At 45.1% G+C, this 24,889-nt stretch overlaps 1 long non-coding RNA gene across 1 annotated transcript in view; it reads right to left on the minus strand.

Moving 5' to 3' along the window:
• Window positions 1–909: 909 nt before the first annotated feature.
• The window catches only part of LOC149462530 (uncharacterized), a 37,234-nt gene continuing 13,254 nt past the window's right edge, over window positions 910–24,889 (minus strand). The window contains exon 3 of the long non-coding RNA XR_016312645.1: window positions 910–1,155. This is a non-coding gene — a long non-coding RNA (uncharacterized LOC149462530). The remainder of the gene's footprint in view (window positions 1,156–24,889) is intronic.

Consider the following 24,889-nt stretch of genomic DNA (forward strand, 5'->3'; position numbering starts at 1 on the left):
TATTTATTTTATTTTTATTTATTACAGGTACTTGTATAGAGCCGTCAATTTACTCAGCGCTTTACATATATATTGTACATTCACATCAGTCCCTGCTCTCAAGGAGCACACAATCTAAGGTCCCTAACTCACATTCACACATACACACACTAGAACAAATTTAGACACGACCCAATCAACCTAACAGCATGTCTTTGGAGTGTGGGAGAAAACTGGACTAGCCAAAGGAAATCCACGCAGGCACACGGAGAACATGCAAACTCCAGGCAGGTAGTGTCATGGCTGGGATACCACCGGCGACCCTTGTGCTGCTCGGTGGAAGTGCTAACCACTTAACCACTTCCTAATCGGGCCTCCAGATTCGCTTTTTTTTTTATGTTACAATTGGAGGACTTGTGCGTACGGACCATGAGTTGTGATCCCTGATGTCCAAGTGATTTTGGGATGTAAGTGCCAGAGGTAGCTTGGACTGAGAGAGCTCTCATGGGGTCACAGAATACTGTCCCTTCCGCCGTCTTCAGCAGAATTCTGGAGTGGGAGCTTAGAGAAAAGTGTCCTCACACTTTGCATGCATTTTGAAGTTTCCCATGCCCTAACCCCTGTTTAAAGTTCTTCATTCAATAAATATCAAAAAGACAATCTCTACACTGAGTTATTAGAGCCGGTGTGTATGGACTGGTGCTTGAAGGGATGGCCAGCCTCTGTACGATTTGGGAAGAAACAGCTATTGCCAATGGCCCCAATGGGGTTACTGCTACACGTGGATGGGGGAATACGATCTTTTTTTTTTTTCATTCAGCTTACTAGCTAATTGAACAATTTAAGGCCAGCTTATGTATCTAACTATAATATAGCAGCATAATATTACAGGGTACTTACATTCCTGATTTTGATCCACAGATAATTCAGGTGTTGCCAAACCCCTTTACATAGCCTTCTAAAACATCCAACATTTTCTTCATTTTCTTCATATGGCTTCGACTTTGGGGATTTACAGCACAGGCAACTGCACTCACATGTCACTACTTTCATGTATTCATACTTAACATCACTCTTCATCTTTTCCTTCTTTTTTCCTTCCTCTTTGTCTTCTACTTCCTCTCTGCCTTTTTTTTCCACTTCCTCTCTAATTTCATTTTCTTCTTCCTTTGCCTTCTGGGAAAAAAAAGATTTTAAAGTGGAACTCCAATCAAAACATTTTCTTTAAAATTTAGATAGAGTGGGGAAAGGGTTTAAACTTTTCCAATGTTTATACTGTTTTCTATATCCTGACTGGGAAAGTTTCCCTTTACTTTCTATCATCTCAGGAGGAGGACTAAGTGGGAACCTCCCAGCAGAATTACAAACAGCAAAAAAAAAAATCCAACTGAGGTTCTAACCCTTCCCAATTTCATCTGAAATCCATGAACTGTCTTGCTTGGTGTTCTGATTTAATATTATTAGATTTTTTTAAAAACCATTTTTACAAATGGTTACTAATCAGTTGGTGACTATATATTTCTGGTGACAAAGGGATGTCCCCCTTCATTCAATAAAATCTGGTCCTTGTGGCTTGAACCTTCTGACTCAGTTTTCATATCCTAATCACTGTTCCCTAGGTGGTCCCGCCAGTTTTACATGTACCCATAATGGGATGAACCATCCTACATGATGGTCCCTTCTCCCCTTTACTATACCCCCCAATGCCATCAGGCAGTATCATTCATATTATGCTTTTCTTCAACAACCTCACTATGCTTACAGTACTCAATTGTAGTGGAGTGTGAAGTGGAACACTTGCTTATTTTCTTGTTAAGGCACCTAAGGTTTGGCACTTTTCTGGAGCTGGGGGAGAGGGGGTACCCGAATTTGAAAGGTACCCGCTCCCACTTTCACTGTGATCACCTAGGTAAATCGGAAGCAGAAGTTGTCCTCCCCCCCTCCCTCCACGTAGTCTTTCGGGACACGTGACATGTCCCAGAAGACTAAAGGACCATTCACAAGGCGCAGCACAAGTCACGCATGTGCAGTGGGCACCCGGCTGTGAAGCTGCAAGCTTTTTTTTATAAAGTCAGCAGCTACAGTTTTTGTAGCTGCTGATCTCTATGTTTGTTTATTTTGATTGGAGCTCCGCTTTAAGCACACTAGTGCTGAAGATCTGTATTGCTTTCTATTTTTTTTCTTGTTTTATATAGTACAACTCTGTACTGTTTGTAACCTTGTCTAAAAAAGAAGAAAAAAAAATATATTTCTGGTGATTCTCTGGTGTTGGATTTCCCATCACTTTCTGTCTTGGTGACAACTGTCCCCAGGGCACATAGGGTGATAAATACTTTGAAAATATACATTTTTTTATTTTGAGCTTTATAGTGTTAGTGTATTAGAATACTTAAAATATTGTTAGTATTGAATACTCTAGGCATGTAATATTCTTTAGTTTATTTGTAAATATATAACTTGCTGTCATTGATAACATAGTGTGAGCTGTAGATAGAAAGTTTTGCCGGGGTTCCCTGAGATCTGAAAATTATTTGAAGGGTCCCTCTGGGGAATAAAAGTTAACAGAGGTTGCAGTAGATAGTAACAGTTTTCTTTTTGGTTTTTGTTGTTTTGATTCTAGTTCAGCAAACAGAGCAAAGTACAAGAGAGTTAAAAAAGGCCCAGGAATGATAAAAAAAAAAAAAAAAAAAGAAGTTGAAAATGAAGATGGGCATCACAAGTTGACTTTATAGCACATTTAGAACATAGCTTTGAATGAAAATTCCTTTTTTTTAAATATTCATATCTGTGACGAACTAGGAGCACCGAGAGAGAGCACAAGGAGACAGATCACATGGAACCCAACGTGCAGGCATTTATTGGGGAGTTTTTCTGGGTGCAGACAATCGAATAGCTAGTCCACAGAACAACACAAGATACGCCGATACAGTAGGGTTCTCAGGATTACAATGTGGGACAACAGGGGGCTGATAGTCCACAGGGTTCAATAGGACAAGAGCGGCAGTGCACCACAGGGGTTGGAGTCCACGAGCAAGGGTTTCAGGCAGAATTGGACTAAGTCCAGCACAGGGCAGAGGTCCGGGCACAACAGGGTTAATCCAATACACAGGATGCAGAGCAGGGCAGAGGTCCGGGCACAACGGAGTTAGTCCAATACACTGGATGCAGAGCAGGGAAGAGGTCCGAGCACAACGGGGTTAGTCAAATACACAGGAAGCAGAGCAGGGCAGAGGTCCGAGCACAACGGGGTTAGTCAAATACACAGGAAGCAGAGCAGGGCAGAGGTCCGGGCACAACGGGGTTAGTCCAATACACAGGAAGCAGAGCAGGGCAGAGGTCCGGGCACAACGGGGTTAGTCCAATACACAGGAAGCAGAGCAGGAAAGAGGTCCGGGCACAATGGGCGTAGTCCAATACACTGGATGCAGAGCAGGGCAGAGGTCCGAGCACAACGGAGTTAGTCCAATACACAGGAAGCAGAGCAGGGAAGAGGTCCGAGCACAACGGGGTTAGTCCAATACACAGGAAGCAGAGCAGGAAAGAGGTCCGGGCACAATGGGCGTAGTCCAATACACTGGATGCAGAGCAGGGCAGAGGTCCGAGCACAACGGGGTTAGTCCAATACACAGGAAGCAGAGCAGGGCAGAGGTCCGAGCACAACGGGGTTAGTCCAATACACAGGAAGCAGAGCAGGAAAGAGGTCTGGGCACAATGGGCGTAGTCCAATACACTGGATGCAGAGCAGGGAAGAGGTCCGGGCACAACAGGGATAGTTCAAAACACAGGATGAAGAGCAGGGAAGAGGACCGGGCACAACAGGGTTAGTTCAATACACAGGATGCAGAGCAGGGCAGAGGTCCGGGCATAACATGGTTAGTTCAATACACAAGATGCAGAGCAGGGCAGAGGTCCGGGTACAACAGGGTTAGTCCAATACACAGGATGCAGAGCAGGGAAGAGGTCCGGGCACAACAGGGTTAGTCCAATACACAGGATGCAGAGCAGGGCAGAGGTCTGAGCACAATGGGCTTAGTCCAATACACAGGAAGCAGAGCAGGGAAGAGGTCCGAGCACAACGGGGTTAGTCCAATACACAGGAAGCAGAGCAGGGCAGAGGTCCGGGCACAACAGGGTTAGTTCAATACACAAGATGCAAAGCAGGGCAGAGGTCCGGGCACAACGGGGTTAGTCCAATACACAGGATGCAGAGCAAGGCAGAGAGGGTTGAGTCCAACGCAGGGCAGAGGTCCGGGCACAAAGGGGTTAGTCCAATACACAGGAAGCAGAGCAGGGAAGAGGTCCGAGCACAACGGGGTTAGTCCAATACACAGGAAGCAGAGCAGGGAAGAGGTCCGAGCACAACGGGGTTAGTCCAATACACAGGAAGCAGAGCAGGGCAGAGGTCCGGGCACAACAGGGTTAGTTCAATACACAAGATGCAGAGCAGGGCAGAGGTCCGGGCACAACAGGGTTAGTTCAATACACAAGATGCAAAGAAGGGCAGAGGTCCGGGCACAACGGGGTTAGTCCAATACACAGGATGCAGAGCAGGGCAGAGAGGGTTGAGTCCAACGCAGGGCAGAGGTCCGGGCACAAAGGGGTTAGTCCAATACACAGGATGCAGAGCAGGGCAGAGAGGGTTGAGTCCAACGCAGGACAGAGGTCACAGCACAACGGCATTAGTCCAATACACAGGATGCAGAGCAGACAGGAGAGCAGAATCCAAGTGTCCAGAAAGCCGCAGAGACAAGGTAGAACCACAAGTCCCAGCGGTGTGAAAAGCACAGCACAGTTTAATGCATCTCCTAGCGAGGCCTGCAGCGATGAGCTGCTCTGTCCATCCTGACTGAAGCTCTGCCCATTCTGAGAGTTTTCTCAGACCAAAGGGACATTATATGGTCCTTTCAATTGACCAGGCCTCAGGCTGGCATGTCTGGCTTTTCACAGCCACAGGACACCCTGCTCTCTGTGCCCCCTGCTGAGCTCAACCTCAATTTGGAGGGATTTCTTTCACTTCCTGTTTGGGCTATAGGACATGAACTGAAGGGAAATCTCCCCAAAGATGGAAAAAAAACTGACAAGGGTTATAACCATTCCTTACTCCATCCAACATGAAAAAAAAAGTTTTGCCTTTAGTTCCCTGGCGTCTGGGCCTAGACGCTGAGCGGCCGCATATTTGCGTTCAATATACAAAATACATATGTGCTCAGAGCGCACGCCCTGCGCGCTCCCAGCACACATGTCCGGTGCTCACGGAAAGGTCCCGGTCTGCTCTTTCGATGTAACCGCCGTGATGTCCCTAAATCCCATCCCGCCTCCCGGCTTCTGAAACTCTTAAAGGGCCGGGAGGTGCCGGCGTGAAGGGGTTAAAGTGGTAATAAACTCCTTTTTTTAACTTTTACCTGCAGGTGAGCTTATAATAAGGCTTACCTGTAGGTAAAATTAATATCTCGTAAGCATGCACCGGTAAGGACAGGGCTTGAAAAAGCCACTCGCCTGCTCTCCAAATGCGAGGGAAAATCCTTGTGTGGCGAGCACAGATGGAGCGGCTCCACCTGTGCTCGAAGCCTCATTGTGAAGCCAAGTTCCAGTTTCCGACTTCCAGTGTTGGACGTCCGGCTTCTTCGGCACCGCCATTACACTGGCAGCAACGCTGAGGGGACAGGTGCAGGAGAGGTCCGCTCTCCTCCGCTGAGAGGAGACACCCACTCTCCACTGCCAGGGGGACTCGAGGCGAGGTCCGCTCTCCCCCGCCGCAGTGGACACAAGGAGAGGCCCGCTCTTCACCACCTTGGGGGACACGAGGCCGCTCTCCTCCGCCTTGGGGGAAACGAGGCCCGCTCTACAACGCTTCGGGGACACGAGGCCCACTCTACACTGCCTTGGGGGACACGAGGTCCGCTTTACAATGCCTTGAGGAGAGGCTCGCTCTACAACACCTTGGCAGACACGAGGAGAGGCCGCTCTGCACCGGCGTGGGGGACACGTGAAGGAGAGACCCGCCAACGGTGCACATCACTACACCCGCCAGCTTAAGGTAAATGACATTAACTAAACTTACATCTTTTAAAAGAGACTTTAGTTACTAAAGTCTCTTTTTAAAGATGCAGGAAATAAAAAAAAAAATACAAAATGTTCACTGCAGGTTTAAAGCTGTAAAACTTGATATTTTGATTGCACCCTATTGCTATTAAGCTATTGCTGTTATGTTTAAATTGGCATAATAAAGCTATGTTATAATTGCAGTTTTTTATATTTTGGACTCTTTATTCTAAAGAAAAATGTAATTTCATAAACTTTAAGGGGTCGTGGCTGGGGGCAGGGCTGGGGGCGGACCTGGGCAAGGTTGGGTGGGGCAATTGGTGGAGAGTATGTTTGTGCCTGGCTAGTAGGTCTAGACTCGAAATTTTAAGCCCTGGTTTAGGAGATATTTTTTATAGCTGGCATTTGCGCTCTGAAGGAACGCCATACCCGTGCCGTTCCTTCAGAGTACTGTGCCATGGTGCCGAAGCTCGTGAACCCGGAAGGAAGACCAGGGAAGATGGAAGCCTCTGCAGCGGTGACAGCGCACCTCTGGAGGGCTTCATTTTAAGGTGACTCCTTCATACTGTGCTAGTATGCAATGCATACTAACACATTGTGACATTACCTTGCAGGGGATTTTTTTTTTTTCTACCTGAGGTTTAAGTTGTGTCTTTTATATCTGCCTGTAGTTTATCCTTAACGATTTTATTTGAATGCATTCTATGCATGTGTCTATGGACGCAGGCAGTGGGGCTCAGGAACGCTTTATATGGGGCACAGGATAAAGAAGAGAGGCCAACAGTGCCAGCGGGGGACCCAAGAGGAGGATTGGTGCTGCTCTGTACAAAACCACAGCAGGTAAGTATGAAATATTTGTTATTTCAATTAGAGAAAAAAAAAACTGAAGCTTTAGAATCACTTTATGCAGGGAGGTCTGAGTGTCTTCCTTTGATATTTTTAAGAGGAAAAATTGCATCTGGATTCATTTTAATAAGTTCCCCTTCCAGCAGACAACACACCTGCACGTCTTTCACCCTCACAGCTACGTGATGTTTTTTATTCTGTTACGAATTCCGGCGCGCGGTTAAGCTACGGTTTAAACTTTCGCAAAAAACGAGCCAAGGGATTTACACTGTCACTCAATTCTTCACTCCGCTCCAGTTTCTCACTAAGCCGCATGTTTCCAGCGACAACTTCAAGATGGTAATTTCCTCCAGTACGTTAGAGAACAATCGCGAGACAGGAGGGCTGTCATCATGGCCTCCACGTCAGGAAACAAGCCGTCATCTCTGACAGCAGCTTAGTGTCCGGGGTAAGGGGCTGAAATTGAGAGAGATGGTTTAGCTTCTGGGGCACACATCAGATATGGTGTTGCTTTTAAAGTGAACCTGTCATAATGGCAGAAGGCTCTGAACCCAGAGCTCGTGCAACATGTAACTGTCAGCCAAGTCATGTGCAGCACCCCTGTAAAAGGGTAATGTGGGCACCTCAGCAACATTTTCAGACATGCCTGACATTCACAATTGGAAAGGGGGAAAGAACTGAACCTCCTTGGGGTGTAAGCTGAACGGCAGGCAGATATACGGTAGAAGACACAAATGAATACAGCTCTGTGTTCATGAATGCATCATTAAAGCAGAGCTCAACCCAAAAGTGGAGGTTCCACTTTAACAACTCGTCCCCAGTTCCATGTTAGGCACTGGCACCTCTGGGGAGAGGGGGGGGGGGTTGGTACAATGCTTAATGGGGTGCGCAGGACGAGTTGTTAAAGTGGAACCTCCCTGTCAGGAATGGACTTGCCAATAATGGTGGGACTCACCTGCCTTGTGGGCTGCAGTACCAGGGCTGGCCAGCGGGTGCTCTCAGCAATCAGAGACTCAACCCTGCAGTCAGCCAAACACCTGAAGCTGATTACGGAGGTGTATTAAAGGGATGGCCAGACCTGCAGTCTGTGCCTTGGTGTGTGTTTTTCTATGGGCCCCTGTATCTTGTTACCTGTGTTCCTGTTCCTGCCTGACTGACTCGTTGCCGACCCTGCCTGATCCTGACCTCTGCTGACTTCTCCTGTTTGATCCCTGGCTTGTGACCCTGACCATTCTCTGCCTGACCCCCTGTACCTACCTGCCCGTTAGTTGCTGTACCCGGCTCGTGACCTGACTACTCTCTGCCTGCTCCTCCTGTTCCTACCTGCCCGATTGTTATTGAACCGGCCTGCCTGACTACGCTTGCATTGTATGTATTGTTATCTGTGGGTGGTTTGGTTCGTTTGCACTGTGTTTATGTTTTAGTATTGCACTGCGTTTTGTATTGTTAGTATTAATAAATTATATTGTTTATAACATATCTGAAGCCTGCGTTTCCCTGCGTCAGTTCACATACCTCTGGTCATACCCGGAGCCCTGACACTCCCCTTTTGAAGTAGAAATTCAGAAGCAGCCATTCTCCTAACCCCTCCACAGTCTTATGGGACACATAAAAGGTCCCAGTAGACCGTGAAACCACAATGCGCAATAGTGCAGTGGGCACCCAGCTGTGAAGGGGAGGGGGGGTAGTACAATGCTACAATGCCTAATGGGGTGCAGGGGACGTGTTGTTAAATTGGAACCTCCCCTTTTGACAGGTACCCACTCCCACTTCAGCTCTGATGACCGCCTAAGCAATCGGAAGCAGACATTCTCCTAACCCCCCCACAGTCCTATGGGACACATAAAAGCTCTTAGAAGACCGTGAAACCACAATGCACAGTGGTGCAGTGGGCACCCGGCTGTGAAGCCACAAGCTGTCACAGCCAGGTGCCCACACTTAAGATGCCGGTGCCAGGGACAGAAGACGTCCGGTAAACCTGGCTGGGGTGATCCCATCGTGGGATTGAGAGACATGTGATTGGCTGTTTTTTAAAAGTCAGCAGCTACAGTTTTTGCAGCTGCTGACTTATTCTTTTCACAGGACACTGGAGCTCCGCTACACATTTAAGAATCTGAATATGACCTGTAATCAGCCTCCTGTAATCCCCTGTACAGCAGAGCTTGGACTGGGAGAAGAAGCAGCACAATGAACTGTTTGGTTATGCTCATGTGCTAACAAGGGATATTCTGATAGGAAGACAGAGCAGAGTGACAGAGAAATGAGCTCATCAGTTTGCTGTTTCTCTTTTCCCAAACTAGTGACAGTCTGGTTTGTTTGTTTTTGACAGCCAAACAAGGTTTTTGACTGCGACTACTAGCATTTGACTTGCAATTGCAGCATGACCCCATACACTTGAATGGGTTGTGTTTGACAGCAGTACCGTCTGCCGAACACAACAGGAAGGGAAATTTGCCGTGAAGAACATTGCAACCACAGCATGTGTACAACCCTGTCTGGCTGCCTTTGTAACTTAAGGGGGGCTGTCAGGAAGTAAGAAAACTGTGGTTTGACCACCTATTTTTAACCCCCTACTGGAAGTATAAACTAAGCCTCAATGTTGGAGCTTTTTCACATTAGTGGTGTAGGGGCAGTGGAACTCTGCAGTTGAGCTGCATTTTTACTGGCCGGCACCCTGTGCCACCAGCTTAAGAGCTTGAAAAGCAATAAACATTGTGATAAGTCTTGTATCTCAGTTTGGTGATTGTCCAGGAATATAAAGCTCCCTCTTCCACCATCACTTATCGCAGCCCTCCCACACAAGTCTGCATGCAGTGATTGGTTTCCAATGTTTTTGTCTTCTCTTAGACCCTTATAGATTGTAAGCTCCTCTACATTCTGTGTCTTTTCCTAGATCCGTATAGATTGTAAGCTCTTCTACCTTCTGTATCTTCTCTAACCCCCGGTTCACATATCCGCATTCCTGTGGGCCGCGTTTTGCGCGGGCACAAGAGCCCATTCAGTTGAATGGACTCCCGTGCCCCAGGACATGCAGGGAAGAAGTCCCTGCACTTCTTCTGAAAACGCAGCCCGCACAGGAACCTCGGTTCCCAGTGTGGTTGCGATTTCCAATGCAGGCGGCGTGCCATTAGAATTAATGGCACCAGCCCGCGGGTCCGCATTCTTCTGTGTGAGTGGTGCGGCTGCACAAATTTTTGTGCAGATCCGCAGCGGCACCACCCGCACAGATGTGAACCTAGCCTGAGACTCTTATAGATTGTAAGCTCCTCTACACTATACAGCACTGTATATCTATTCTCAATGGCCCCATATTATTATTATACAGTATTTATAAAGCGCCAATAGTTCGCTCAGCTCTGTACATTACAAAGGGGGACAGAACATGTGACAGAACCATACCAATACAATGCAAAACATGAGGGGATCGAGTGCCCTGCTCTTTCGAGCTTACAATCTAGGAGGGAGGGGATGGTGGCACAGGAGGAGATAGCTGTGGGGGATGGAGTGGTAGGAAGAGTGGAGGAGGTCGGCAAGTTAGCAGGGGGTGGGGTAGGCTTCCCTGAAGAGGTGGGTTTTCAGGGTGCTCCTAAAGGAGAGGAGAGTAGGTGATAATCTGATGGGTTGGGGCAGGGAGTTCCAGAGGATGGGTGACACCCTGGAGAAGTCCTGGAGGTGGGCATGGGAGGAGGAGACCAGGGAACTAGAGAGAATGAGGTCTTGTGAGGAGCAGAGAGAGCGTAACCTCTTCTACCCTCTGTATCTCTTACTAATAACCCAAGAGCCTACCTTACCTGCCTCTACCCATTACCAGCTACAAACACTACATTATGTTAGACTATAATTAAAGTATATTAGTTCTGATGATTCTAGGCCACAAAGACCTGCCCCACACGTCATGACATGATGCTGTGAGTGTAGAAACCTGCACTTCTACCATTTGTCTGTAGGGTTCACCATACACTATACAATCTGGTGGCACAATCTCCTTTTAATCTACCATCACCTATATAGGGCAAGGGCCTGTCTGATTTGATATTAATTGAATAGAATTCAATAGATTGTTTGGGATTGTCCTCATAATACATTGGTAAATGGAAAGGGGATTTTACAGTGATTGTACATAGTTACATAATTAGTCTGGCTGAAAAAAGACAAAAGTCCATCCAGTTCAACCATAGAAAAAAAAAAATTATAATCCTATACCCACAGCTGATCCAGAGGAAGGCAAAAAACCCAGCAAAGCATGATGCAATTTGCACCTGCTGGGAAAAAAAATCCTTCCTGATCTCCAGAGAGGCAATCGGATATTCCCTGGATCAACTTTACCTATAAATGTTAGTATCCAGTTATATTCTGTGTATCTAGGAAAGAATCCAGGACTTTTTTGAAGCAATCCACTGAGCTGGCCAGAACCAACTCTTGAGGGAGCCTATTCCAAATTTTCACAGCTCTCACTGCGAAGAAACCTTTCCGTGTTTGGAGATTAATTTTTTTTTCCTCCAGACGTAAAGAGTGCCCCCTTGTCCTCTGTGATGACCTCATGGGGAATAACTCTACACCGAGTTCACTATATGAACCACTGATGTATTTATACATGGAGATCATATCCCCCCTTATGTATTATACTTGGAGATCATATCCCCCCTTATGTATTATACATGGTGATCATATCCCCCCTTATGTATTATACATGGAGATCAGATCCCCCCTTATGTATTATACATGGAGATCATATCCCCCCTTATGTATTATACATGGTGATCATATCCCCCTTATGTATTATACATGGTGATCATATCCCCCTTATGTATTATACATGGAGCTCATATCCCCCCTTATGTATTATACATGGAGATCATATCCCCCCTTATGTATTATACATGGAGATCATATCCCCCCTTATGTATTATACATGGTGATCATATCCCCCCTTATGTATTATACATGGAGATCATATCCCCCCTTATGTATTATACATGGAGATCATATCCCCCTTATGTATTATACAAGGAGATCATATCCCCCCTTATGTATTATACATGGAGATCATATCCCCCCTTATGTATTATACATGGAGATCATATCCCCCCTTATGTATTATACATGGAGATCATATCCCCCCTTATGTATTATACATGGAGATCATATCCCCCCTTATGTATTATACATGGTGATCATATCCCCCTTATGTATTATACATGGTGATCATATCCCCCTTATGTATTATACATGGAGCTCATATCCCCCCTTATGTATTATACATGGAGATCATATCCCCCCTTATGTATTATACATGGAGATCATATCCCCCCTTATGTATTATACATGGTGATCATATCCCCCCTTATGTATTATACATGGAGATCATATCCTCCCTTATGTATTATACATGGAGATCATATCCCCCCTTATGTATTATACATGGTGATCATATCCCCCTTATGTATTATACATGGTGATCATATCCCCCTTATGTATTATACATGGAGATCATATCCCCCCTTATGTATTATACATGGTGATCATATCCCCCTTATGTATTATACATGGTGATCATATCCCCCCCTTATGTATTATACATGGTGATCATATCCCCCCCTTATGTATTATACATGGTGATCATATCCCCCCTTATGTATTATACATGGAGATCATATCCCCCCCTTATGTATTATACATGGAGATCATATCCCCCCTTATGTATTATACATGGTGATCATATCCCCCCTTATGTATTATACATGGGGATCATATCCCCCTTATGTATTATACATGGAGATCATATCCCCCCTTATGTATTATACATGGGGATCATATCCCCCCTTATGTATTATACATGGGGATCATATCCCCCCTTATGTATTATACATGGGGATCATATCCCCCCTTATGTATTATACATGGGGATCATATCCCCCCTTATGTATTATACATGGAGATCATATCCCCTCTTATGTATTATACATGGTGATCATATCCCCCCTTATGTATTATACATGGAGATCATATCCCCCTTATGTATTATACATGGAGATCATATCCCCCTTATGTAATATACATGGAGATCATATCCCCCCTTATGTATTATACATGGTGATCATATCCCCCTTATGTATTATACATGGAGATCATATCCCCCCTTATGTATTATACATGGAGATCATATCCCCCCTCATGTATTATACATGGAGATTATATCCCCCTTCATGTATTATACATGGAGATTATATCCCCCTTATGTATTATACATGGAGATTATATCCCCCTTATGTATTATACATGGAGATCATATCCCCCCTTATGTATTATACATGGAGATCATATCCCCTCTTATGTATTATACATGGTGATCATATCCCCCCCTTATGTATTATACATGGAGATCATATCCCCTCTTATGTATTATACATGGAGATCATATCCCCCCTTATGTATTATACATGGAGATCATATCCCCCCTTATGTATTATACATGGAGATCATATCCCCCCTTATGTATTATACATGGAGATCATATCCCCCCTTATGCATTATACATGGTGATCATATCCCCCCTTATGCATTATACATGGAGATCATATCCCCCCCCTTATGTATTATACATGGAGATCATATCCCCCTTATTATACATGGAGATCATATCCCCCTTATGTATTATACATGGAGATCATATCCCCCTTATGTATTATACATGGAGATCATATCCCCCCTTATGTATTATACATGGAGATCATATCCCCCTTATGTATTATACATGGAGATCTTATCCCCCCTTATGTATTATACATGGAGATCATATCCCCCCTTATGTATTATACATGGAGATCATATCCCCCCTTATGTATTATACATGGAGATCATATCCCCCCTTATGTATTATACATGGAGATCATATCCCCCCCTTATGTATTATACATGGAGATCATATCCCCCCTTATGTATTATACATGGAGATCATATCCCCCCCCCTTATGTATTATACATGGAGATCATATCCCCCCCTTATGTAGTATACATGGAGATCATATCCCCTCCCCTTATGTATTATACATGGAGATCATATCCCCTCCTTAATCTCCTCTTCTCAAGAGAGAATAAATTCAGTTCCTCTAATCTTTCCTCATAGCTGAGCTCCTCCATGCCTCTCATCAGTTTGGTTGACCTTCTCTGTACTTTCTCCAGTCCCCCAATGTTCTTTTTGTGAATTAATCGCTATCAATCAGATTGTATAGTGTATGATCAACCTAAGAAGGCTAGCTTATACATCCGCACCAGTATTTAGACAGAATTCAGATTACAATGTGTTACTGCGCTCTGTGATCCCTACATTAGATGGTGCTTGGCTCTACCATTATAAAACAGCCGAAAGGTCAATTTCTCCATTTTAGTCTTGATTTCTGACTTCTACCCGGCTGCTGTTGTGAATAGGTCTATGAAATATGAGGCATTTTCCATGGTCTCACCTCTGCACTGCCCTGATCCCACTTTCCCTCAATCCATAAAGCTATAAATCAGATCTCGCTGAGAGGCTGCAGCCCTGTGCCAGCAGCTTAAGAGCTTGAAATGCAATAAACACTGTGCAATGTCTTGTATCCCAGCTTGGTGATTGTCCAGGAATATAAAGCACCCTCTTCGCTTATCCCACCATCGTTTATCCCAGCCCTCCCACACAAGTCTGCAACTCTGCATGTATAGATTGGTTTCCCATGTTGCCTATAAATTTGTCCACAGTTTTGAATTCTTTATTATTATTATTATATTATTTATTTTTATAATACTCGATTTATATAGCGCCAACAGTTAGCACAGCGCTTTACAACGTGAGGGCAAACAGTACAGTTTCAATACAGGAGGAATCAGAGGGTCCTGCTTGTTCGAGCTTACAATCTAAAAGGGGAGGGTCAAATGATACAAAAGCTAAAACCTGTGGCGGATGAGCTGAAGGAGAAAATAAAAGTACAGTTGTTAGGTTAAGGCACAATACGCTTCTCTGAAGAAGGGTTTTCAGGGATCGCCTGAAACGTTGACAGAGTGGGAGATAGTCAGACAGATTGGGGTAGGGAATTCCAAAAGAAGGGAGAGGCTCGGCAGAAGTCATAGAGGCAAGCATGGGAGGAGGTGACAAGCGAAATGGAGAGCAGGAGGTCTTATTATTTCCTGATGCTAATTTATTTATTAATATTATCTCCTGTTGTTCATTATTAATGAACAACAGGGAATAATTGTTCATTGTTATTAATATTTCCTGGTGTTAATTTATTTGTTGTTGTGTTAGTCTGCATGTACAGTGTTACTTTTACATTCATTTTATGCATTCAAATGTATTTGAATGTATCAGCTTTTTACTGATCACTGTTTCCATATGTATCTGATATCAATTGTTTATTTGTTTAATGATTTACTAGCCTTGAAGAAGGGGGGGCTGTTACCCCAAAACCTGTTGGCTCCACTGTAAGCTTTGCATCTTCAATACATTTTTAAAACAATACCATTAACCTCCCTGGCGGTATTCCCGAGTGTAGCTCGGGGTAAAATTTCTATACCAAGAGCGGTAACCCCGAGCTACACTCGGGCTTACCATGCGGCGTTCTCCGGGGGTCCCTGCAGCACTTACCTTGTCCTTTGCTCCCACGATGTGTCCCCTGCAGCGTCCCCGGCCATCTCCTCCGGCCGATGCCGGCATCCGGCTCCTGTGACGTCAGGACGTACGGGCGCCGGAACCGGCGGGAAATTTGAATTTTTTAAAAAATGTCATTTTTGCTGTCATTGCTATTTCAATGCATTTCACATATATTTTGTCCCTACTGCTTTGTCCTGTGCCCTGCCTGCATTTTGAATGTTTTTTTCTGCCTGGAAACTTAGAAAAGTCCATGGCGTCCAAAAAGCGTCCCTTTACGTCAAAAGCGGTTTTAGACCGGCTAGAGAACAGCGATAGTAAATCAGAACCACTTGCAGAATTGAGTGATAATGATTCGTGAGGGAAATTCGTCATCAGACACTGAAAATAAGTTTGCGACTTTGCTCAGCGATGTGCGAATTTGCCTCTGTATTTCATATTTCAGTGTTTTTGGTTTGATTATATTATTGAATTAAATTTATTATTATATTATTATTTTTTATGATTATTTATTAAATTATAATTTATGATTTCGTGTTTCAAATTTTATCATATCCGGAATGTTTACTAGACTCTTGTTCGGACAGATGTCAGTGAGTTATTCCTAAAAATTACAGCCTACAATAAAAAACTACATATTTCCATGCAAAAAAATGGTACCGCTTTCAGCACAAAAAAACGGAAAGAATCATACCGCCAAGGAGGTTAAGTGAAATGACCATTTGTTACTGGGCACTCTAACATTCTTACTCAAGTTACTCTAGCTGAAATGGCTGTGCCACCTGTGACAGTGTGACGATCTGTCACCCAGGATTCTCAACAAGGCAGGTTGGGGGGCTCCAGGGTAAGTGTTTGGTACGGAGGAAAGTGGCTTTTCACTTTCCTCCTTTGTTTGTAAGGTCTGTTTTGGGATCTGGAGATTTCAAAGAGATCTGGGAGGGATGAAATCTCCAATCCTGGGACCAGGTGTTGGAATAGGCCAGGAGACTGATTGCACAGGTGTGTGCAGGCCTTTAGATAGAGTCAGGACCAGGGTTCTGGGCTCCACCCCGGCAGATAGGAGTCAGGAGGGCTCCACCCCGGCAGATAGGAGTCAGGAGGGCTCCACTTGGAAGACAGGAGTCAGGTGGGCTTCACCTAGGAGAGGTGGAAGCCAAAAGCAGCAAGGGGCTGCTAGAGACTAGCTGTGTGCTAGTGGCCAGCTGTATGCAAGAGCCATAATTCTTGAATAAGTCTGCAGGAGACAGACATCAAGCTGAGTATAAGCCAGGAGGCTGAATCAATGTTTTGTTTGATGGTGGATACCCCTGCGTGGGAAGCTTTATGTTATGGGACATTTGTTTAAATAAAATTGGGCAAAAAGGCCCTTAAAGAAGCGAGTCGCTGTGTGCTCTAAATGAAAAGCTCTACCACTTTGAAGTGAGTTCCCACACACCATATCAGAAAAGTAGCAGCCCCAAAATCGTAACACAAAACTCTACCAGTGCCTACTTTTGGGGATCAACTCCCCTGAGGAGTCTCCTACCATATTCATCGGCATCTCCTTCATTTCCACCATTAAGCTATTTTGTTTTTCCACCAGATGAGCACAGTCGTTCACACACACACTAGAATCCTATATTAAAAGGTGGAAATGAAAATATTGTTAAAGTAGTTGTAAATTGTGAATTTATTCATTAATTTATTTCTTGCAGATCAATTTTAAAACTTGAATCAGAAGTTGCTGTTTTTGATTCTCCTGGAAATATACATGCTTATGTGTCCAATCCGAAGAAAATCTTATACTTGGTGTTTGCCTGGATTTGTGGTAGATCAGATCGATCTATGTGGATAAATATGGCTTCCTCACACTCGCCCACTAACAGAGAATCCTGAGATTCCTGACATTCTGAAAGGTGAAAGCTGCATAGGCTCTGCAATCTTCCCCAGTCCTCATATGTACATGCTATTGCTGGGTGATTGAGTGTTGCATTGTGGGGAACCTAAGGAGATTATCATGTGCTCCCCCATATCCCAAAATACTGGGTGTTCCTTGAAGGTCTCACGATGGGCTATAAGGAAGCATGCGGGGGGGAGGGGGGCAAAAAAGGCAAGCAGAAGACAAAGGACTAGTTACCAGTATTGCCTGTGGTCTCCCTGCAGCTGTGTGAAGGTGGCTATCTTGGTAGAGGCAGGGCTTTCCTTTCTCACTTCAGAGGCTCCGGAATGGAGGCAAGTGAGCAGCACAGTAGTGACATCACCAAATGCCACTCCAAATCTACTGAGACTAGCAGACAGAAGCAGCTGTAGTCATAGGGGAACTCAGGCACTTTCACGTACCAGGAAGTACATTGCATTTTTTTTAATAGTAATTTAAAGTGGTTGTAAAGCCTTAAATTGCTACCCACAACAGTAAAATCAGTAAAGCATGCTTGTTATACTCACTGTGGATCCTAATCCTCTACATTGTGTAAAAAGGCTGTTTGATCCTGTCTTCTCTGATCCTCCCCTTCTTTCTACTGTCCCCAATCCATCTGCTGATAGTACAGAGCTCTAGGAGTCACTCTGCACATGCTCAGTCTAGTGTGTATTGCTGGAGTTTTTTTTTTTCTTTGAGAAGGTGCACAGCGCCAATCAGCACTGTCCAGACAGAGGGTCAAAGGTCATGCAGCCACATAGGACAGTCAGAGCAGAATGGAAACTCCTCCTACAAGCTTTAACCAGAGCTCAGTTGGATACTGATAGGAGTCACAAGACTGCTAAATACTGCTGATAGAAAAAAGGTATTTAGCCGTTTATATTTACTAAAATAATTGCACTTCGATGTTCTGTGTACTGTGGGAGACCAGATATAGTGAATGTAGGGTCCGGGGAGACCAGATATAGTGAATGCAGGGTCCGGGGAGACCAGATATAGTGAATGCAGGGTCCGGGGAGACCAGATATAGTGAATGCGGGGTCCTGGGAGACCAGATATAGTGAATGCAGGGTCCGGGGAGACCAGATATAGAGAATGCAGGGTCCTGGGAGACCAGATATAGTGAATGCAGGGTCCTGGGAGACCAGATATAGTGAATGCAGGGTCCTGGGAGACCAGATATAGTGAATGCAGGGTCCTGGGAGACCAGATATAGTGAATGCAGGGTCCGGGGAGACCAGATATATTGAATGCAGGGTCCGGGGAGACCAGATATAGTGAATGCAGGGTCCTGGGAGACCAGATATAGTGATTGCAGGGTCCTGGGTTTATTAACACTCTAAGGAGGTTTTTTTTTACCCTAAAATGGCTGTAAAGGCTGAAGGGTTTTTACCTTCATGCATTCTATACATGAAGGTAAAAAACCTTCTGTGTGCAGCAGTGCCCCCAGCCCCCTCAATATTTACCTGAGCCCCATCGCGATCCAGCGATGTGAATGACAGCCTTGGCTGTCCCGGGTCTCTGCCTCCTCATTGGCTGAGACAGCAAGCGGGAGCCATTGGTTGCCGCTGCTGTCAATCACAGTCAGTCAGCCAATGAGGAGAGAGAGGGGATGAGGCCAAGCCACGGTTCTGTGTGTGAATTAACACATGGAGCAGTGGGTGCCCCCCTAGCAAGCCGCTCGCCGTGGGGGCACCCAACTGGAGGGATGGGCCAGGAGAGCCTGCAGGGGACTCGAGAAGAGGAGGATCCAGGCTGCTCTGTGCAAAACCACTGCACACAGCAGGTAAGTATAGACATGTTTGTCATTTTCCACAAAACAAAATTAACCTTTACAATCGCTTTATTGCATTCTATGCCTTAATGTAAAAACCTGCCTTGCCCCCCCTTCTTATACTTACTTGAGCTCCATCATGTTCCAGTGTTATGCATAAGTGCAGTGGCTTTCCCAGGTCTGTCCCTCCTCAAAGGGCAGATGGACAGCAGCAGGAGCCAATGGCTCTGTGCAATGTCAATCAAACTCTGATGTGTGTTTATGGACACAGGAAGCTCGGGAGTGAACCCACATGAGTGCCCCCACAAGAAGCAACTTCCTACGGGGGCACTGGACAAAGAGGAGGAGTCAGGAGCACTAGCGGGGACTCAAGAAGAGGAGGATCGGGGCTGCTCTGTGCAAAACCATTGCACAGAGCAGATAAGTATGACATGTTTATTATTTTAACAAAAAAAAACAAAAACAAAGCTTTACAATCACTTTAAGACAAAAGGTAGATTTTTCAGGACACTACTTAGGAACAAGTTAACATTTCTAGATGTTCCTTACACCACAGAAAATCTTTTTGAATTCAGGTCCATTTTATCTGATTGTGCCTGCTTTGTAGCTAACCTATTACTTTGCCTTTTGTGGTACTATACATGTATATTTTAAAGCTGTCTGATGTGGCCTTTGCCTACACTATTCTTCCCACTGTCAATCAATGATGGGGCACTATTCCTCCCACTGATACCAATGATGGGGCACTATTCCTCCCACTGACACCAATGATGGGGCACTATTCCTCCTACTGATACCAATGATGGGGCACTATTCCTCCCACTGATACCAATGATGGGGCACTATTCCTCCCACTAATACCAATGATGGAGCACTATTCTTCCCACTGTAAATCAATGATGGGGCACGATTCCTCCCTGTCAATCAATGATGGGGCACTATTCCTCCCACTGATACCAATGATGGGGCCCTATTCCTCCCACTGATACCAATGATGGGGCCCTATTCCTCTCACTGACATCAATGATGGGGCACTATTCCTCCCACTGACACCAATAAAGAGACTCAATTTCTCCTATGAAAAGCCATTGATCGGGAACCATTCCTCCGACCAACAATCAATGATGGGGCACTATTCCTCCCACTGATGCAAATGATGGGGCACTGACCACAGGCACTGGGTCATTTCTAAACCCCAATTTTTTACTTCCACTCACCAACAAGCCTGGCACTTTATTTACCACTGATGTTAGGGCACTTTCTACTCTATTGCAATGGTACTTTGTTTAAAAAGTATAAAGACCTCTGTTTTAAAGTATATATTGAGCCAAAACCATTTTTTTAGCATTGGATAGAATGGGGAGGGATTAAAACTCCTGTTGGGTATTTACTGGTACCAAGGGCTCCGTGATTTTACTCTCACTTGCTGTTTTGCTGACAACAGTTTCACCAGTTAGGAAATGAGAGAAAATCTGCAGCAGAGACACAAAAATAAAAACCTGACAGTACAGTAGACCAATCTTCCCCTACACTGCTGCTGGAGACTTCCCTTCACTTACAAGAAAACTGTGCCAACGGGACAGGAAATAAGGGCAAATGTCTTTGATAGACCATGGATAGCAGTAAAACCTGACAGGGGTTATACCTCTTTCCCACTGTATCTAAACCTAACAAGAATCCAAAATTAAAAGAAGTTTGGCTGCACATACACATTAAAACAACCTTTCTCAGCCTTTTTACCCCCAAGGAACCCTTGAAATAGTTTTTAGGTCTAGGGCAGTGGTCTCCAAATTGCGGCCTCGGGGTCAGATCAGGCCTTTTGCTTGCCTTTATCCGGCCCTTGGGGCACTTTTCTTCCCACTGGCACCGAAAATGGGGTATACTTCCTGTTACTGACATCAACAATGGGACACTATTCCTCCTAATGACACCACTGATGGGGCATTATGCCTCCTAATGACACCACTGATGGGGCACTATTCCTCTCACTATCACCAACAATGAAGTATAATTCCTGTTACAGGCATAAACAATGGGGCACTATTCCTCCCACTGACACCAATGATGGGGCACTATTCCTCCCACTGATACCAATGATGGGGCACTATTCCTCCCACTGATACCAATGATGAGGCACTATTGCTCCCACTGACACCAACAATGGGCACTATTCCTCCAACTAACATCAATGATTGGGCACTATTCTTCCCCCAATGCCAAAGATGCACTGTTTACTCCAACTGACGCCAGAACAATTTCTACTCCCAATGCTCTGGCCCCCCTAAAGTCTGAAGGACAGTAAACTGGCCCTTTGTTTAGAAAGTTTGGAGACCCCTGGTCTCGGGGAACCCTGCTAAAACTAATTTATCATGGATTAGTGGGAACATTTCCCCCTTACACTGGTGGTCAGTGGGAAGAATGCCCTCTACAATCATGGTCAGAATTCCACCAGACAGCTACAATGAGCACTGGTGTGATGCTGCTTGCTTTTTTAAGTGGAACTGACCACAAAACTATGTAGGACCATTAGTTTTCTAGGTCAATCAACTAAAGCTCAAGGAACCCCTAGCAACCTCTAAAGGAACCCTAGGTCACATGGAACCCTAGTTGAGAATAGCTGCTTTAGAGGGTCTATTCATAAATGTTTTAATCCTAGATTTACCCAACTTAAGACTCACATTGGATTCAGTTGGGAAATGAGAGAATCCTGGGTGAAAGCTATGTGAATCTTGTGTGTAAACATAAATAGTCCAATAAGTTTAGGTCTGTTATATATATTATATATAGTTCATACTAATATATATTTGTTGAATAAAGTCCATTTTCAGGTGGCAACCAGTGAATGTCAGAAACAGCTGGGCAATTCAGTACCTGCAGACAAGCGGAAAAGTGTTTGTATGAAATTTATGACATTCCATCCTGGTGACATTGCCGGAACGATATGATGTTTATGGTCCAGGAAAAAGAATTCTTATTGGATCTCACCCTCAAAGGTGGTAAATGATTACCAGACAGATTTCCATCTGGGAGATCCATATTTTATTCTTTGTTTTATGGAGAAAACACCATTGAGAAAAAGCTTTAAAAAAAGGAGCTTTGGCAATACTAAATGTTCTTTTTTTATTATTAACTTACTACTGCAACAAAAAAATGCTTTTGCACTGTGATGCTCACAATTTGTTAGAGTAAATTTGTCAAAATAGATTTTTGAAGAAGATGGTTGAATCATCAACTGATAATTCAATAAGAATTCGCTTTGAAGACACTGAAAGGTGCGAACATAAATTTGTATCTGTGTTTTCACTTGTACATCTGTCAAGGTGTGTTGCAGTTGATGGCAAATGCATCTTGCACATGCATCCATTGTTCTACATGTAAAAAAAACTGTATGGGGGTGATCTACTAAAACTGCATGGTGTAAAATCTTGTGCAGCTCTGCATAGACACCAATCGGCTTCCAGGTTTTATTGTCTAAGCTTACTTAAACAAGCTGATTGGCTACCATGCACAGCTGCACCAGATTCCGAATGCACCAGTTTCAGTAGATCCCCTATGGGTCTGATTTATTAAAGCATAAGTTCACTGTGGAGCGCCATGGTAGTTCATTGAATCTTCCTGTCAGTATACCTGCTTGACCATACGGGCAAGCAGATATACTGACAGGTCTGCAAGAGACCTGCATGGCACCAGCGATCTGCTGATTGCTGGTGCAATGTTTTACAGGTTCCTGCAGACAAAAATAACAAATGCACATTTTTTTACCTGCAAAAAAAAAAAATGTGCATTTATTATTTTTGTGCAAAAGGTGAACTTATCCTTTAACCACTCGGTAACTGTGCTATAGCCGAATGACGGCTACAGCGTGGTTACCCAGTTCTGGGAGAACGTCATTTGACGTCCTCCCTCCCAGAAGTGCCCTCACGCGCCCCCAGGGGTGCGCATCCGCCAATCTCCGTGATCGCTGTGTCCTACAGCTGACCACGTGATGAGGTAAAAGGCCAATCACAGCGGTCTTTTCCCACGTAATCAGCTGTGTCCAATGACACAGCAGATCACGGATCAAATATAGTTACCGGTTATTGGCAGTACTTTCCTCACGCTGTCACAGTGTGAGGAGAGTACTGCCGATAACTGGCAGCTGTCACAGAGCAGATTGGCACTGATGATCAGTGCCCTGATGATCAGTACCACCCAGCTGTGTCACCCACCAGTGCCTCTCAGCAGTGCCACCCATCAGTGCCCCCCAGAAGTATCACCCATCAGTGCTGCCCAGGAGTTGTGCCCAGAAGTGTCACCACTCAGTGCTGCCAGTCAGAGCTTTCAGTCAGTGCCATCAGTCAGCATTGCCCATCAGTGACCAACATTGCTGCATATCAGTGCAGCATCATCAGTGCCTCCTCATTAATGCCCACCAGTGCCGCCTCATCAGTGCTACCTCATCAGTGCAGCCTATCCGTGCCACCTCATCAGTGCTGCCTATCAGTGCTTATGACTACTGCCTATCAGTGCAACCTCATCCATGCACATCAGTGAAGAAGAAAAATTACCTGTTTACTAAATTTTATAATGGAAACAAAGAAAAACTTTTTTTTTTCTACTTTTTTGCTCTTTTGTTTATCGTGCAAAAAAATAAAGAGCCCAGTAGCAATTAAATACCAGCAAAAGAAAGCTCTATTTGTGTGAAAAAAAATGACAAAAATTTCCTATGGGTACAATGTTACATTGTCATTCAAAGTGTGACAGCGCTGAAAGCTGAAAATTGGCCTGGGCAGGAAGGGGGTATAAGTGGCCGGTAGGCAAATGGTTAAGGATTAAAGTGAATTAAGTGCCAGTCATACTGTACTGTCTAGCTCAGGGGTGGCGAACACGCGGCTCTCGAGCCGCGTGCGGCTCCCGGCCAAAAGGAATGCGGCTCTTTGCCTCTTATCATATTTTGTATACTGTGGCTCTTTGCCAAGTTTCATGTTTCTCTTATTTTTACCTGTTCCTCTATCCAGCGACTCGCTGTCTTCCGGCTTCTGTAGTGTGGGCACTGGGCATGACAGCCGGGTGCCAAGTGCGCATGCGCAAAAAGCGGTGCTTTTTGTGAATGGTAAGGCGGTACCTGGGACACATGACAGATCCCAGAAGCCACCGGACCAATCACAAAGCGCAGTGCTCATGCGCACTGGGCACCCGGCTGTCATGCCGAGCGCCATTACAGAAGCCGGGAAGACAGCGCGCCGCTGGATCGAGGAACAGGTAAGATCAAACAAAAACTCTGCGGAAGTAAGAGCGGGTACCTGTCAAATTCAGGTACCCGCTCCCCACCTCCCCAAAGGTCAGCAGTCATCTGTACTGTCCGCAGTCTCTGGTCATCCCTGTGCTGTCCGCAGTCTCTGGTCATCTCCTGTACTATGTCTGCAGTCTCTGGTCATCTCCTGTACTATGTCTGCAGTCTCTGGTCATCCCTGTACTGTGTCCGCAGTCTCTGGTCATCTCCTGTACTATGTCTGCAGTCTCTGGTCATCCCTGTGCTGTCCGCAGTCTCTGGTCATCCCTGTGCTGTCCGCAGTCTCTGGTCATCTCCTGTACTGTCCGCAGTCTCTGGTCATCTCCTGTACTGTCCGCAGTCTCTGGTCATCTCCTGTACTGTCCGCAGTCTCTGGTCATCTCCTGTACTATGTCTGCAGTCTCTGGTCATCCCTGTGCTGTCCGCAGTCTCTGGTCATCTCCTGTACTGTGTCTGCAGTCC

Source organism: Staurois parvus, unplaced genomic scaffold (genome assembly GCF_062004578.1).
Source record: "Staurois parvus isolate SC_StPar_1 unplaced genomic scaffold, SC_StPar_1.0 ptg000173l, whole genome shotgun sequence".
Taxonomy (NCBI): Eukaryota; Metazoa; Chordata; class Amphibia; order Anura; family Ranidae; genus Staurois; species Staurois parvus.